The 15,378-nt window shown below is 35.0% G+C and overlaps 1 protein-coding gene across 3 annotated transcripts in view; it reads left to right on the forward strand.

Moving 5' to 3' along the window:
• The first annotated feature begins 6,426 nt into the window (after positions 1–6,426).
• LOC113240310 (organic cation transporter protein-like) overlaps positions 6,427–15,378 on the forward strand; it is a 48,650-nt gene continuing 39,698 nt past the window's right edge. For all 3 annotated transcript variants that reach the window (XR_003311248.1, XM_026477583.1, XM_026477584.1), the window contains exon 1: positions 6,427–6,616. The gene's annotated coding sequence lies outside the window, so the exon portion shown is untranslated. The remainder of the gene's footprint in view (positions 6,617–15,378) is intronic.

The raw sequence follows: 15,378 nt of genomic DNA on the forward strand, positions 1-15,378 counted from the left end.
CTTCCCATTAGATGGCAGCAATGTATAGATAATAATGGCAACTATTTAGATTAAATAAATTTGTTAAAAATTTAAAAAATAAACAATTTAGATTTTCAGTACAAATCGGCAATTTCATACTTTAACCCCTATTATTTACCAAAAGAGATAAAAAAACCACTCAAATTGTTTATTCGTCCTACAAAATTACCCGAAAATCAAACAAAAAGAGCAACAACTTCTTATCATGTCATTGCTTTTTGTTTTACGACTTTATTGACTTTGGATAGTATGTTGTCACCTTGATTACTTATCTGTGACTCCGTCGAGGTCTTCCCTCGTACAGGTATCTGGGTACGAGGGGCACACGAGCATGTAAAAGAGATTAAACGCGGTTTTCCACAGGCGAGACGAGACGAGATCGAATTTGAAACCTCACTGGTCTATTTCCACTAAACGCGAGCTATCGCGATTGCGTGCGAGCTCGACCTGTGGTTGTGGATTAGAGATAGGAAAAACTGCTTATTTTTTTAAACGTTAAAACATTGTGCTTTTTTTAAAAAGCGTGCTTTTCTTAACTCTTTTTAGTTTGAAGCTTACAAAATCGTTTAGAAAAACGTTTAAGCGCATAGATTTTTATGTTAAAAAAGCTAAGCTAAGCTAAAGCTAATAACACAACGTTCGCGTTGTGTTGATAGCTTTAGCTTAGCAAGGGTAGACCACTAAAGGTTTTACTTACGTAAGTTTATTTGTAACATGCGAATTTTATTTTTATTTATAAAATTATTATCCACATTGACGAATTGATTTGTTTAGGAAACCTAAATGGCGGAACTTGAAACATTAGCACGTTGTAAAAAAATCAAATTATTGTTTATTGAACTGGCCGACGCTTAAATTGAAAAGGGTGCTTATATGCTTATTTTAAAAAGCAAAGTTTTTAAGTGCTTTTCGACGCCCACCTCTGTTGTGGATAATAAAGATTCAGTGCTGTTTACTTCAACAATAAACACGCTGAAGTAGCTTATCCCGTAAATTATTATTATTATTATTAAATATGTTAACGGAAGATGAATCAGATGAAACAATCATATATATGTAATCTCGCGATTAATATTCATTTTTTTTATTAAATGGACTTGCTCTTGACCACTACCTAGCTCTGGAGCAAAGATAGGATCTACGACGGAACGAGATCGCACAGAAGATACCTATTGATGTAGTGATGAATAAATTTTTTTTCTGCATTGGCTGGTAAGAAACGATTGCGCTTTTACTCATAAACAATTCCTGCTTCTGAAAATAGCCTCTCTCTATAAACACTACGGCCACGAAACGACAGATAAATCTTAGCAAATTTTGACAGGCTTGGATACTGCTTTGCATTCGCTGACCACCACTTGTAAGGCTATGCAGTCCGATTTAGGCGAACAGTTTTCAAATAAAAATCTAGTTCAAGTTCAATAAAACTTTTCTCCACATCTTAATCATTTTGCATATTATCTGTAGCGACTTCTTGAAAACAGGTCCAGAAACTGTCATGTATTGATTCTATCGTTTTATCATTTTTCAGCAAAAACGCCCCACCCCCGTTACCTCCGCACGCAACGCAATGAGACAAATCGTAACAGGTCACGCGTGATATGCGTAGATCTTACGCCGAACATTCGGCAATCGAATATTCGGTATTCGGCCAAATCAATATTCGTGGCCTCCCTAATCCAAACCATTTTCACCGAAGATGGGTTAGGAGAGAATTGAAATTTTGCCATACAAATTTCAATCCACTTACCACCAGACCACGACTGTACCTTCAAACACTTAGTATCATAAAACAACTCCTCATGGCGCATACCGTGTTATCAAACAGCTAGACAAGGAGCCGCAGTGTCTAGACTGGCGAATCCAACACGATGCTTGAACGAAAAGGTTAATTTATATATTAATTGTCCACGTCGTCGTGAAGAATTTCTCGCAGTTTTGACGTTTTTATTTCTATATGTCGTTATTTACTATCAAAGTGTCACCATGACAATTGATGTACATACAATACTTAATTAGGACCTGTTTTTTCTTAGAACACGAAATTTTATCTGTATACTTTCATTTGAATATTTTGTAGAAATTTTATGATACCTTGTATTTTTCGCTAAGTGAATTTGTATTCTTTTGAGAATTAAATAGGTATCTTAAATCATCAAAGGGCTTACTTAGACGTAAAAATGGCCCCTAAAAGGTAGACGTTACAGTCCAAAATAAATAGACGACTGATTTATGATTCACCGTATATATATCGGAGATTACGTAAAAGCTATGCGGTTATTTGTTTTTTTAATTATCATGATACCATCGCAAAGACCTGAGGGATAATGACCTGCGCCCGTCACCCTGTGAAATAAGTCGACAAGTCCCATGTGACTGTAATTACCCTAGCACATTACTGCTTGGCGGCAGAAGTAAGCAAGGTGGCAGTACTTTCCTGGACGAACACTTTCGCAAGGAGCTATATATAGTACTTACTACATTTTTAACCGACTTCAAAAAAGGAGGAGGTTCCCAATTCGACTGTGTGGTTTTTTTATGTATGTTACGCGATAACTCCGGTAAACTATGATGATTCTTTTTTTATTTAAATTTCTCTCAGTTTACTTTGCCTCAACGGTTGCCTTAAAGAGACCATTTTTTTTTTTTCATAAAATATAGTGCGCATTTGACCTCCATCTCACCTGATGGAAAGTGACGATGAGGTCGACGATGGAGCATGCACACCTAAATAATGCCCATTCCACAGACATATATCTAGATATATGTCTATGGCCCATTCACTCTTGCCTTGAAAAGGCCCACGTTATAACGTTCAGGGAACAAGTCTGCAGGCAGGGAATTCCACTCCATAGCCATATAAATGTGCAGTGGCAGTGCCCTTCAGATCTTTGCGATTTAAAGCTCTGAGTGGCACTGCAACTGTTATGGACAGGCGTGTAGCTTACCATCAGGCGCCCCGTCATTCGATATTATATAAAAAAAGATCTAATCTAATCTACGGTTTTCAAGGTTCATCATATGAAATCGCTCAAGTCTCATTTTGTAAGTAGATCGTTTAGTCATTGCCTGCGGTTATGCCAAGTGGCACAATTATTATTTTTTTAATTCGCTCAATTCTTAGGGAGTGTGCGGCACTTAATTTTTATCTCGTTTAATCAGCGATATAGTCTGCGGTATATTCATCGTCATCATCAACCCATTGATACGTCCCACTGCTGGGCATGGATCTCCAGGAGAGGATTTAGGCCTTGGTCCGCCACGCTGGCCCATTGCGGGTTGGGAACTTCACAAGTTTTCTGAGGGTTGTGAACCTTCATCATGCAGGTTTCCTTCAACGAACAGCTCAAGAGAAATTTCAAATTAAAATTCGCACATCCCCGAGAAATGCAGAGGTGCGAGCACGGATTCGAACCCACTACCCTCTGCTTGACAGGCAATAGGTCAAACCATTAGGCTACCACGGCTTATTTATATTTAGATCACTTGAGAGAGAGAGACTACTGTGCTCTAATGCCATAATAAGTGGGTCGAACTCTTTGGGAAGCCCACTTTAGCATTATTATTGCAACGAACTCGTCCTCACGAGGAGAAGTGCAGTTGCTGGGCTGTATCTAAAATTTTTGTAACATACGCCTGTTTACTGTCAAACTGCTGTAGGTTAAGGCCAAATAGCATTCGAAGTAAGCCTAATCTTCTACCCAAACATTTGTCCTTAAACGAGTTCTGTAGGTACCTCCAGGCATCAAATGCACTATTACAATTTAGAATAGAATAGAATAGAATAGACATTTATTGCAACGCCACAACGCATAGATACAAAAAAAAATTATTGATACTACTTAGACAAGCAAAACAAAACAAAAAGACGTAATAAACAAAATTAAAATAAAATGAAATAAGACAATAACAAACAAAGAGCAAAACAGAAAAATACTAAATATAACAACTACAAATGTTGTACTGTCATGTGTGCGGTTGTGGCGTACGCAAAATGACTTCATTCAGCTTATGCCACAGCCGCAATTGACTGTGGCGCTGGTTTTCAATGAGCCCTGAGCTGAGATGAGTGACCGACGTGTTTGTCGCAAAATAAAATAAACTACTTAAATAATTGCGTATGTGTTCTTTGTACGTTGTGTTAATGCTGTGTGTTATATTATAGATCGCAAAAGTACTTAAATATAGCAAATATTTAAGTACTTTTTTTCTTACGACAGAGTAAACAGTTGGCTGAACACGAAGACAATTTCGTGCTAGCGCTTTCTCCTGTTTCTTCTTGTCTTCGCAATCTGGTGTTCCGGTTTCAAGATCTTCAACGACGCATTCAAATAGTTCAAGTGTAGAGGTATCATTTTCATTTAAAATTTCCATGTGGTGTAATTGAGATTATATACCTACGATACTTTATAATCTCTAACACTCTGCTCTGCATATTAAATATCTATAATATTAACACACTACGCCATCGACTCACCATTGAAGAGCAGAATACCAAAATATTGCATTGGCACTTGAACAGCAGCTCGATGGTTAGTCATTGACAAGCCATTACCTAATCTTAACTTTTAGCAGAATTTGAAACGTACAAAATCCGGCCATTCCATTCAATGACACTCTGTCGACGTACAACTGAGATTTTTTTTAATTAGCAGACTTGGGTTCCGGAAGAGAGGTTTTAAGATTCTACCTAAAAGCCAAAATACACCCTGAGTGTCGAGCAGTTGGACAACTTAAATTTTAATTCGTTTGTGGTGAGAGTGACAACCGAATATCTGTCGGCCTTCATGATGGAGGAGTTTTGGCCGAAGGGTGTCATATATCGGCGATTCCGCGGCCGGTTACCTGATATCATATTACTCCACAAGTGCAATACGTGTAGATTGGTTATTTACTTTATTTTATTGTTATATTATATTGTATGTATGTTAGTCCTTAAGGTATTATTATATGGGCCATGTGGCCTAAAAATAAATGTTCAAATGAATAAATTAGTCGGTAACTTTAAAATAAAATACACAGTCAGAAAGATAAAAAAAAAAGATAAAGCTAAAATAAAACAAAAATTAAAATTAAATAACAAAAAATGAAATAATAATAAAACCAGAAAAATAGGTAATAACAATGAAGCAAACATTAACAGGTAGAGTAAATGATATGTGTGCGGCATACACCCCGTATGTAAAAGGGTCCACTCAGCTTCTGTCACCGCCGAGAAAAGGCTGATTTTTAGTGAACCCACTCCTATTTAAATAGGAATCAAATTTCACATGTAGTTACATTATTTCTTAGAAATAATGTAACTATACATTATTTCTTTCAAGTAGTTTGTATTATTTTGACTTTAAACTTTCAAGTGATAAAAGCAATTTTGACGTATAGGTCACATGTGGCCTTATTAGGACACGATATTAATAGATGTTATTATTAAACCAGTCACAATTTCACAGCAAATGCCTTTACCATGAATTTCAGTAAAAGTTGTCGCTTATCGACCGCTTAAAATATGTGACAATTTTGTATGGATAATTGTAAAGTAAATAATATATAATACTCACTGAAAATTCATGGTAGAGGCACAAGAGCGTAACTATGCATTACGTTTATCGTGTGAAAAATTTGCGACAATGTCGTACGACATCAGACCATAGATGACGCAATAATTTTATGTATACATTAATGGTTATTATACCTTTTGATTTTATTTGTAATTGATGTAGATATACGTGACAGATAAAAGCTTTTGATGCTATAGTAATGTTTAGAAAAAAAAATGTGTTTTTATTCGTGATAATAAACGACTTTACAATTACATAATTTAAAATTAAGAAATACAACCTATTGGATTATACAGCCTAGTTCAGAGATTATTTAATTAATGGCATTTAAGTACTTATTTACTTTTATTAATAGTTTTTAGTATCATATTATATCTAATTAACATATTATATTATACTGACGATATCACTCGCCTCAAACACAGAATTATAATTAACATGCATTTACATGTTTAACACAACACATGTGACTCAATGACAATAAATAATATAATTATTTACAATTTAAACTTCGATTATTAAGCAAAGACAATCGCAAACAAAACGCATACGAATAACGCCATGTGGTGCATGCTTACACCACTATCCCCATCACGAGAATCACCTCATACAAAACAGTAACATTATTTCGGTCTACATCGTTTTATCAACAAGATGTGAGAGAAAAAGTATGCAGTGAAACAGCAATGGAACGTGTGCAAATTGTATTGTCAGATTAAGGATTGGGAACCAGCGTACACGCGTGGCGCGATAAAAATGACGTTTCACAGCTCGAGCGTTCGCTTTACTTTCAACCAATGACGAACTCACGCACGAGACTTTGCTAGCACCACACGCGAAACGGTCACACGCCGGCCGGCCGTCTTACCAAGTCGAAAAATCAATAGCCGATAAACGTAAACCTACTTTAATTGCGAATAAGTAAACAGTGAATATTTAACACGTCACTATCACAACATTTTGAGGTTAGAATCGATTTTGAACATTCCAACAATCGAGGTGTTTATGTGAAACGGGTCATGGTGATGCATTGCTCTGTAAGTATGTTTTCTATAATATTGTTCTGTATATCTTTTTAGCTTTCTCACTTAGACTTAACTTCATTGTACAATTCCGCAAATATTAATGAAAGATTTCGTATGTGAAATCAGAAAGCGCATGTCTCGAATAAATTGGATTGTTCGCATTCACGTTGTGTGATGTGTTCCAAGTCAGAGAACAAATCCAAGTGACAATGTTTTGAGTAAAGATTATACGTCTTCTTTTAAAGCCGGTGAATGGAGCAGTAGCAACAAGATCGATTGTTTCAATTCACCGTCCGTTTACAAATATAACATTTGTGTTATTTTTATAGTCGGAAAGTAAGAGGTATTGATTTCCCATAATGTGTAAACACGATAAATACCTGTTACTGCATAGTTTCCTGTGTCCGCTTAAATTAAACATAGTTAATATCGTTTTTCGTCTGTATTCACAGACTTATTAAATACCTACGAATTGAATTTATAGATTACTGGCAATAACATTTCTATATCTCTTGTATTAACGTTACTTTGGAATAAAACTTTATTCACTAGAATTTAGAGCCATTTTAATTCGCAATCGGCTACAAAATTATGTACTTACAGCGTTCGTCAAACCTGTTAATCAGTCTAGGTTAATCGTGATTTGTAACAGCCATCAATCAAATGCTTTACCATTGTGTGGTATGTTGTAGCAACTGCAGTTTTAACATATCTATTTTAAAAGGTATCACGCGATATCTTTTGACCTTGACATTATTTCTATTTTTAACATCATCTTTTACTTCCTTTCTTCTTTTAATTTACTTGCCATACTCTGTTTTTTATAGCGATATTTTACCTATTGCAATGATTTGAATTTTGTTCTTTTTTTCACCTAACGATTTTTTTAATGCCTTCACGTTCTTTTCGTTTTATTGTCATTTTTTGATTTAATAGGTAACGTTTGTTTCATAAAATTATATTATCGTCGTCTAAAGCAAAATCTTTAGGACGATATATTTCGTCGCCTGTTTAGTCAATCTTTGGGTTATTTTTACCAGCAGCTAAGGCGAGGTTGATGAACCTACAGTTATCTTTTGCCCGCTGTTCTGCGTGATGGATTTTATTCAAGAGTACTGCAATACTATCTTGTGTATATAGTCAATATTATTTAGATGCAAAGACGTACCTATAAGTAATAATTATTAAATACTATAATTATTAAGTATGTACATGGAGATTAAATTTAAGTGAAAATTAATTAGTAATAAATTGGAAAATAAACTTTTGGTATAATAAAGCCTTTTATGATTTGGCTGTTAGCACATTAATGTCATAAAAACAATACGAATTACGTGAAACTAATTATGTATTAATTATTAATACAAAATTTGAACACTAAGAAAATTTGTTTCTAAGAAACATTAAGAATTTTTTATTACAGCGTTTATAATATAATAATAATAATAACGCACACACTCAACATAGCCCCGCTCTAGGGAAACCCTGTGTCGCGGGTGCCATGGACACACATACAGATAACCACAAATTACACCATAATTCACAAGATAAATAAATGTAGGCCATACAATTTTTTTTTATCTATTTGAGGGAAACTGGTACATTTCTAATAAAATTACTCCTCTAGTTCGTTATAATTATTAATATAATGATCGAACACATAGGGTCGTATTCCAGAACTCTACTCCTTGCTCAAGTCAGGACTTGAGTATGATTTACAGCTCTGAAAATAATTAGGGTCGTATTTCCAGTGCTTGAAATCATACTCAAACACTCCGTGTTTTTAGCCGACTTCAAAAAAGGAGGAGGTTCTCAATTCGACTGTATGTGTTTTGTTTTTTTTTTGTATGGATGATATGCGATAACTCCGGTATTTGTGAACCGATTTTCATGATTCTTTTTTTGTTGGAAAGGGGGTACTTCCATAGTGGTCGCATTTCATTTTGAAGAACATCATCCACCTCTAAGGGTGGCTGTTCACGCATGAAGATTCATTTTTATAAATAGCGCCTAAATTTTCTTAAGGAGCAATTACTTTAATGGTTGATGTAGCTATTTCTCCAAATCAAGGCGTTTTTCTCTCAATATTCTTTGAGTAGTGAGAACCGATTTTTATTATCTCTAGTGTCAAGTCCTGTATAGTGACGAATTTAAGGATATTTCAATAAAACTTAGCAAATAGATGTAATTCCATGTACTTTTGAGGTCGGTTTCTTAAGTACTGTGTACTGAGATTATCTAGATTTGTATGATCCCGGATTGGGAACGAATACGAATCGGGTCCAGTGCAAACGAGGCTTAATGTTCGATCGTTGTATTAATAATTACAACGAACTAGAGGAGTAATTTCACCAAAAAAAAACCGGATATCTTAGTAGTAAAATACTGTGATATTCTATAAACTTCACATTAAAATGGAATGTGAAATTTTATTTTTATTTTAATAATAAAAAAATTACCAATAATTTCGTTCGTAGAATATTTGAGCCTCACTTAAGGGTCTATACTACCTCAAATGGCTTTGGTTAATTCATCATAACAGTGAAAGTGATGAATCAATCAGTTTGGAAAAAAAAAAGTAAAATAGAGGATATACTCTGATTACTCTACGGTGTGAAAACACGATTCCTTAAAATTTTCAGGATAGAAAAAAACACAAACTTACCTCGAAACTTTACAAGATAACCGCTGTATTCAATAGGTAGTTTAAATATACCAATGATTTTTTTTTATATTAACTGAACTAAATTTCGAAAGAACATTGTATGCTGTTCGGCATACATTTTTCAAATTTCTTCACACATTCAGACATAAAGAATGTGTCCCTGCCGCTCGATAAAAGCAAAATGAAGCGTATTAGTACGGGAAAGAAATTAATTCGAGCTGAGGTAGTATGGACTGTTAAGTAATCTAAAGTTGTTATTTTGCAGGTGTGGCCGAAATACCAGATAAAGTTAAAATCAAAACTTTTTTATTATGATATAGAGACGGGACTAACAAGTCGTGCGCCTGATGGTAAGCGACACGCGCCTGTCCATAACAGTTGCATTGTCACTTAGAGCTTTAAAACATAAAGATCTGAGGGGCACTGTCACTGCGTCTGTCACCCTGAGACGTAATAGGTATCATGTGCCTGTCATTTATAGTCAATAAGTGAACCATGTCACGATTGTCCTCGTACTCACAGTAAATAGTTCTACAAATACCCGCAGGATACTGTTGCGGCTGCCCCACACACTGTGCATTATAATTATAGGGATGTGCACTGCATGCGCATGATTGCATGGAAGCAATAATAATTAAATAATAATGAAAAAAACATTGCGTGCGCGCTCTATACAAGTCTTATTTTGGATAACAAGTAACCTAACTCAATGACATTTACGATCATGACATGACAGATACGATACAGTTACGATCTAGAAACTTATACCGTCGCTTATACTCCGTCCAACCATTTGTTTAACTTTTGACACATGCATTGTAATTGTATTATTGTATGCTTCCGAAGTTCCGTAATTATTGACATACAACCATCATTGACTTACAAATAAATGGACGACGGGTCTAATACAAAAACCACGAAAAAAATGTCCCAAGTCAACCTATTCGAAATTTAAATTGTAATGTCATCGCAGTATCGCGCTGTCGGTCGAACAAATGAAGACTAAAGCGGAGTTTGGCGCTCTGTATACGATTTTAGCGCCTTACAAGTGCGGACACTTTTTAGCGCGGACCCGACGTCTACAACCATGAACAAAAAAACGGAATACTTCCTGACACTTTTACTTTTTAATTTTAGAGAAGCGATTATGTAACGAAAATTATTCAAATTGATAAACTTTGGTACCTGTCTAATAAATTATAACGAAATTAAATAAATTATAAATAATTACAATAAAATTTTATTTTTATAATGAATCGTCGGATTCTTCTCCGTATGAACGGGAATCATCACTTGAATCCTCATTAACATTCATTATTAATTCTTAAGTACAGAAATTGTAAAACGCAACATCGCGATCCCAATCAAATAACATCTTTTTTTTATAACCGGCTTACATTCACGATTTAAACTTCTTTGTTAATAAAATCGATTGTTATAAGGAAATCTAATCGGAAACGCGTTAGGACATCACTAATTGATTAGAATTCGAGCTGTCATAATCTCAGTACAGAGTACCTACTAAAAAAACCGACCTCAAAAGTACATGGAATTACGTCTATTTGCTCAGCTTTATTGAAATATCCCCAAGTTCGCCACTATACAGGACTTGACACTGGAGATAATAAAAAAATTAGGTTCTTACTACGACACTACTCAAAGTATATTGAGAGAAAAACGCCTTGAATTGGAGAAATAGCAAAATCAACCATTAAAGTAATTGCTCCTAAATTAAAGTTAGGCGCTATTTATAAAAATGAATCTTCATGCGTGAACAGCCACTCTTCCAGGTGGATGATTTTTTCAAAATGAAATGGGACCACTATGGAAGTACCCCCTTTCCAACAAAAAAGAATCATGAAAATCGGTTCACAAATACCGGAGTTATCGCGTATGTATGTTACATACAAAAAAAAGAACATACAGTCGAATTGAGAACCTCCTCCTTTTTTGAAGTCGGTTAAAAAGTTAAATAAATGGTTGGACGGAGTTTAGTAAACAATACCGTTCAAGTCGGAAAATGGCAGTTTTTACACTTTACTTAGGGGGTTCAATTGTCCTTGTTACTAACAGCCTGGAGCTCCTTGGTATGACATTGAGCGCAGACTTTAACTTTGGCGCTAATTTTAAGTGTAAAACACAAACCACAGCCAAAAAACTGGGCATCCTACTGTGAAGCGATATTTCTCGCCTAGAATAGTTTTTAATTCTGTATAAAGCGCATTTCAATTTCTCACTGGTGTAACTAAAATAAAATAGCGCTAATATTAGAATCGTGGTTTTATATCAAACGTACGTGCGTAGGTAACAACATTAAAGAATTAAGAATTCTGATTTAGTTTGTAGCAATTTTTTTTCATGTCTTTCTTCAATAGTGACTACAAACTTTAGTGGAGTATGTTCACAAATAATCTCAGTACACAATACTAACAATCTGTCCTCAAAAGTTCGCGGAATTACGTCTATTTGCCATGTTTTATTGAAATCGGGTACCGGACAGTGAGTGAAACCGGATTTATCCACTAGTTTGCTACCCTTAGAGGTGGAATGTTTTCTTCAAATTTAAATGGAACCAACACTGAGGCACCTTCTTTCCAACGAAAAAAGAATCGTCAATATCGGTTCACAAATTAGAGTTATCGCACACATGCAAAAAGAAATGCAGTTGAATTCAGAAGGTTCTCCTTTTTTTGAAGTCGGTTAAAAATTGATAAATATTATGGTAGTAAAAACAACATGATATTCAATCAAAATTAATAGTATAATTAATAACTGACATCACTGTCAGTCTTTGCTGTAAAGTTACCTGGCTGAATAAAGAAATTTTGAAACATGAACAGTCGTTTAAATCCAATACAAAGCCTCCTCTGACTGCCTCCGTGGCCGCACAGTTACTGGTCTGCCACACAGAGGTTCCGGGTTCGATTCCCGGACCGGGAGAAATATTTGTATAGCCTACACTTATTTCTCTCGTGAGTTTGAGTGCATTTGTGATTATCTATGTGTGTGACCATGGCATCCGCGACACAGGGTATCCCTAGTGCGAGGTTATGAGTGTGTGCGTTAAAAAAGTAGATCTGGTAAGAGCGATAGCCACGTGGAACACGAAGGACTTGTTTGTATCTATTCGATCTTTGTATCAATAATAATTAAAAATGTTATACAAGTATTAATTTTTATTTTTTAAATAAAAAACTCGTTAAAACGGAAAACCCGATATGCACATTTTAGGCAGGTATTTAAGTAATAAAAGCCAGGTATAAGTTTCTTACGAATTCAAGATGTAAACACCTTGTTACGTAACGGATCTGCGCAGGCGGTTGCAGAACTCATTGTTCAATGTCTATTGTTAACAATATCCCAGTGCCAGGTCAACTGAGTCGGTTCGGTACGGTCAACCATAAAGATACCTTTAATATGACCCTGTAGGTAACAGCGATGCAAGCACTAATGTAGATCAATTTTAACTGCATTTGTACCTTATACTCAATTTACAGCGGAACGCAATAGAAACAAATTTTTGTAACAAAATTATACATAGCATAATTAACTTTATATTATATACATACACAAAACAGTAAATACAGTAGAAGCGCTTAGAAGGCGGCGCACGTGTGCCAACGGTAAGTGTATACGTACGTATGTTTACTGTATTGTATGTGTACTTACGTCAGTTTATACGTTATGGTCCTGTCAATTACTTCACACAAAACCGCGAAAATGGTGGAAAAGTACCTTATTTTGCTACTTCGGAGTGCAAAAGTGATAGTCGCACCTATAATATTTATCCATAGTGGTGTTTCATATCGTCGTTAAGTCGTATTTTATTTAATTCTTATAAATATTCCATTTTCTGTTCATCGTAATAGATTTTTGTCGCTGCAATAGGGTCGCTTCTTTTTTGGAGTATTAAGAAACATCTCGAATTCGTTGTCGTTCAGCTAGTAACCGCTAGATGGCAGCATATTCATTGAAATTTCAATATGAAATCAAAACGTCGTAATCTACAATAATAGATACTAACCTTTCAACGATATGTCAACTGAATATTTTTTTATAATTATTAATACAAAGATCGAACACTCATAAAAAATTCCTTCGATCCAGCCGTATTCGAACCGACGTCTTCGTGCCAGAGCACGGTGTGCTAGAATGGTTCGCTATATCAACTAAGCCACGAATTTTTCTGTGCTTGCGTCGTATCTTTGTATTTGGTTTTTCAACCAAACTTTTTAGCCGTAGCACCATCTATAAGAAATCTATGATATTTCGTCACCCAGTTAAATACCTTTACAGCTACCAACCCTGACTAGAGATGTCGCTATTCATGTATTTAAAATTTTATTGAATTGTTCAATTATTTTTATGTGAAATTACTCCACTGGTTTGTTATAATTATTAATACAAAAATGAAACACTCAGAAATTAGTTCGATCCGGCCCAGAATTTGTTACATTTTTTAAATTAGAAACCACGACAAATCATTATCAAGATTTCATAGTATTTAACATATCGCTCATCCTCTAAAAACTGTCGTAACAAAGAAAATGCTCTTTTGAGAAAAATCCATTTTAATTTCACATTCGTGAAACCGCTGTGGCTTCAACTCGTACTTAAATTAAACAGTAATGGGTTTTGTTTCTTGTAAAATAATATATTAATAAACGTTTATTTTGTTATATATAATAGTATATATAATAGTTTTACTAGGAGTATTGATTATATTATCCAATCTTCAATAAGTCGAACTTTCTGTGTTATTTTATGACAGTTTTTGAGAGAAGCGATAAATGATTGTGTGCATTTTGGCGACTGCGGTTCTGATAGTAATCGAGGCTTAAAGAACTTCCATTGTTTTTTTTTTTCATCCGTACACATAACACGTACCGTAATCAATCAATCTAATGAAGTCATACGTCAGAGAACTGAAGTGACCGACACAGCCCGCAAAATCAATAAGTTTAAGTGGCAATGGGCCGGAAATGTCTGAAGGAGGGCTGATGACCGATGAAACAGGTTCTAGAAGTTCAAGAGTCATTTTCAGGGAGCGCCAAATCATATACATATAAACACCTGCTTTTTCGCAAATCCCTATCTTGCAGCGCACGTTGTTCTATCGATTATTCATTTAATTTTAAAATGTCCAGTTGGTTTTTGAATACATCCTAAATTTATTTATGAACGTATCCTAAGTCAATTTTTGTACGCTTGATTTTCTGTCGTCCATCCTGGTCACACAAATAATCTCAGTACAGAGTACTAAAAAAACCGACCTCGAAAGCACGTGGAATTAGATATAATTACCAAGTTTTATTGAAATCGGTTATCGGAAAGTGCGCAAACCCGGATTAATCCCCTAGTTCGCCACTGTACCTACCGGACTTGACACAGGAGATAATACAAATCGGGTCTCAAAAGTATATTGAGAGAGAAAAACGCCTTGAATTGGAGAATAGCAAAATCAACCATTAAAATAATTACTCTTGTAATAAAATTTAGGCGCTATTTATAAAAATGAATCATGAAGATTAATTTTTATTACGCGTGAACGTAAGGGTGGCTACCCTTAGAGGTGGATGATTATCTTCAAAATTAAATGGGACCACTATGGATCACCTCTTTCCAACAAAAAAATAATCATGAAAATCGGTTCACAAATACCGGAGTTATCGCGTAACATACATACCAAAAAAACATACAGTCGAATTGAGAACCTCCTCTTTTTTTTAAATTCGGTTAATGAAAACATTATTAGCTAACAGTTAATAAAGAGTGCAATTTTATTAAAGGGTTCTTATTCTTCCGGTCGCAACAAAATGCAACCCATTACTTGTGACTTTTTTAAACAATTTATCTCAAACGCCACAGAGAGGGGGCGTCACTATCAAGTTTCTATTCTACCCCGGTTCGAAAAAGTCGTAGATCCCGTGGTATCTAGAGTATTGACCACATCAAAGTAAACGCAGTGTAGGACCTTAGACAACTATGTACCATACTTAGAGGATGGAAAAAAATAAAAGATACGTACCATAACCGAAATGTAGGATGGCAGAATCAGAGACAACTATGTATGGACAACAGCACATCAGACTACACATTTTTGTTTGAA

Source organism: Hyposmocoma kahamanoa, unplaced genomic scaffold (genome assembly GCF_003589595.1).
Source record: "Hyposmocoma kahamanoa isolate Upper Pololo Valley unplaced genomic scaffold, ASM358959v1 130, whole genome shotgun sequence".
Lineage (NCBI taxonomy): Eukaryota > Metazoa > Arthropoda > Insecta > Lepidoptera > Cosmopterigidae > Hyposmocoma > Hyposmocoma kahamanoa.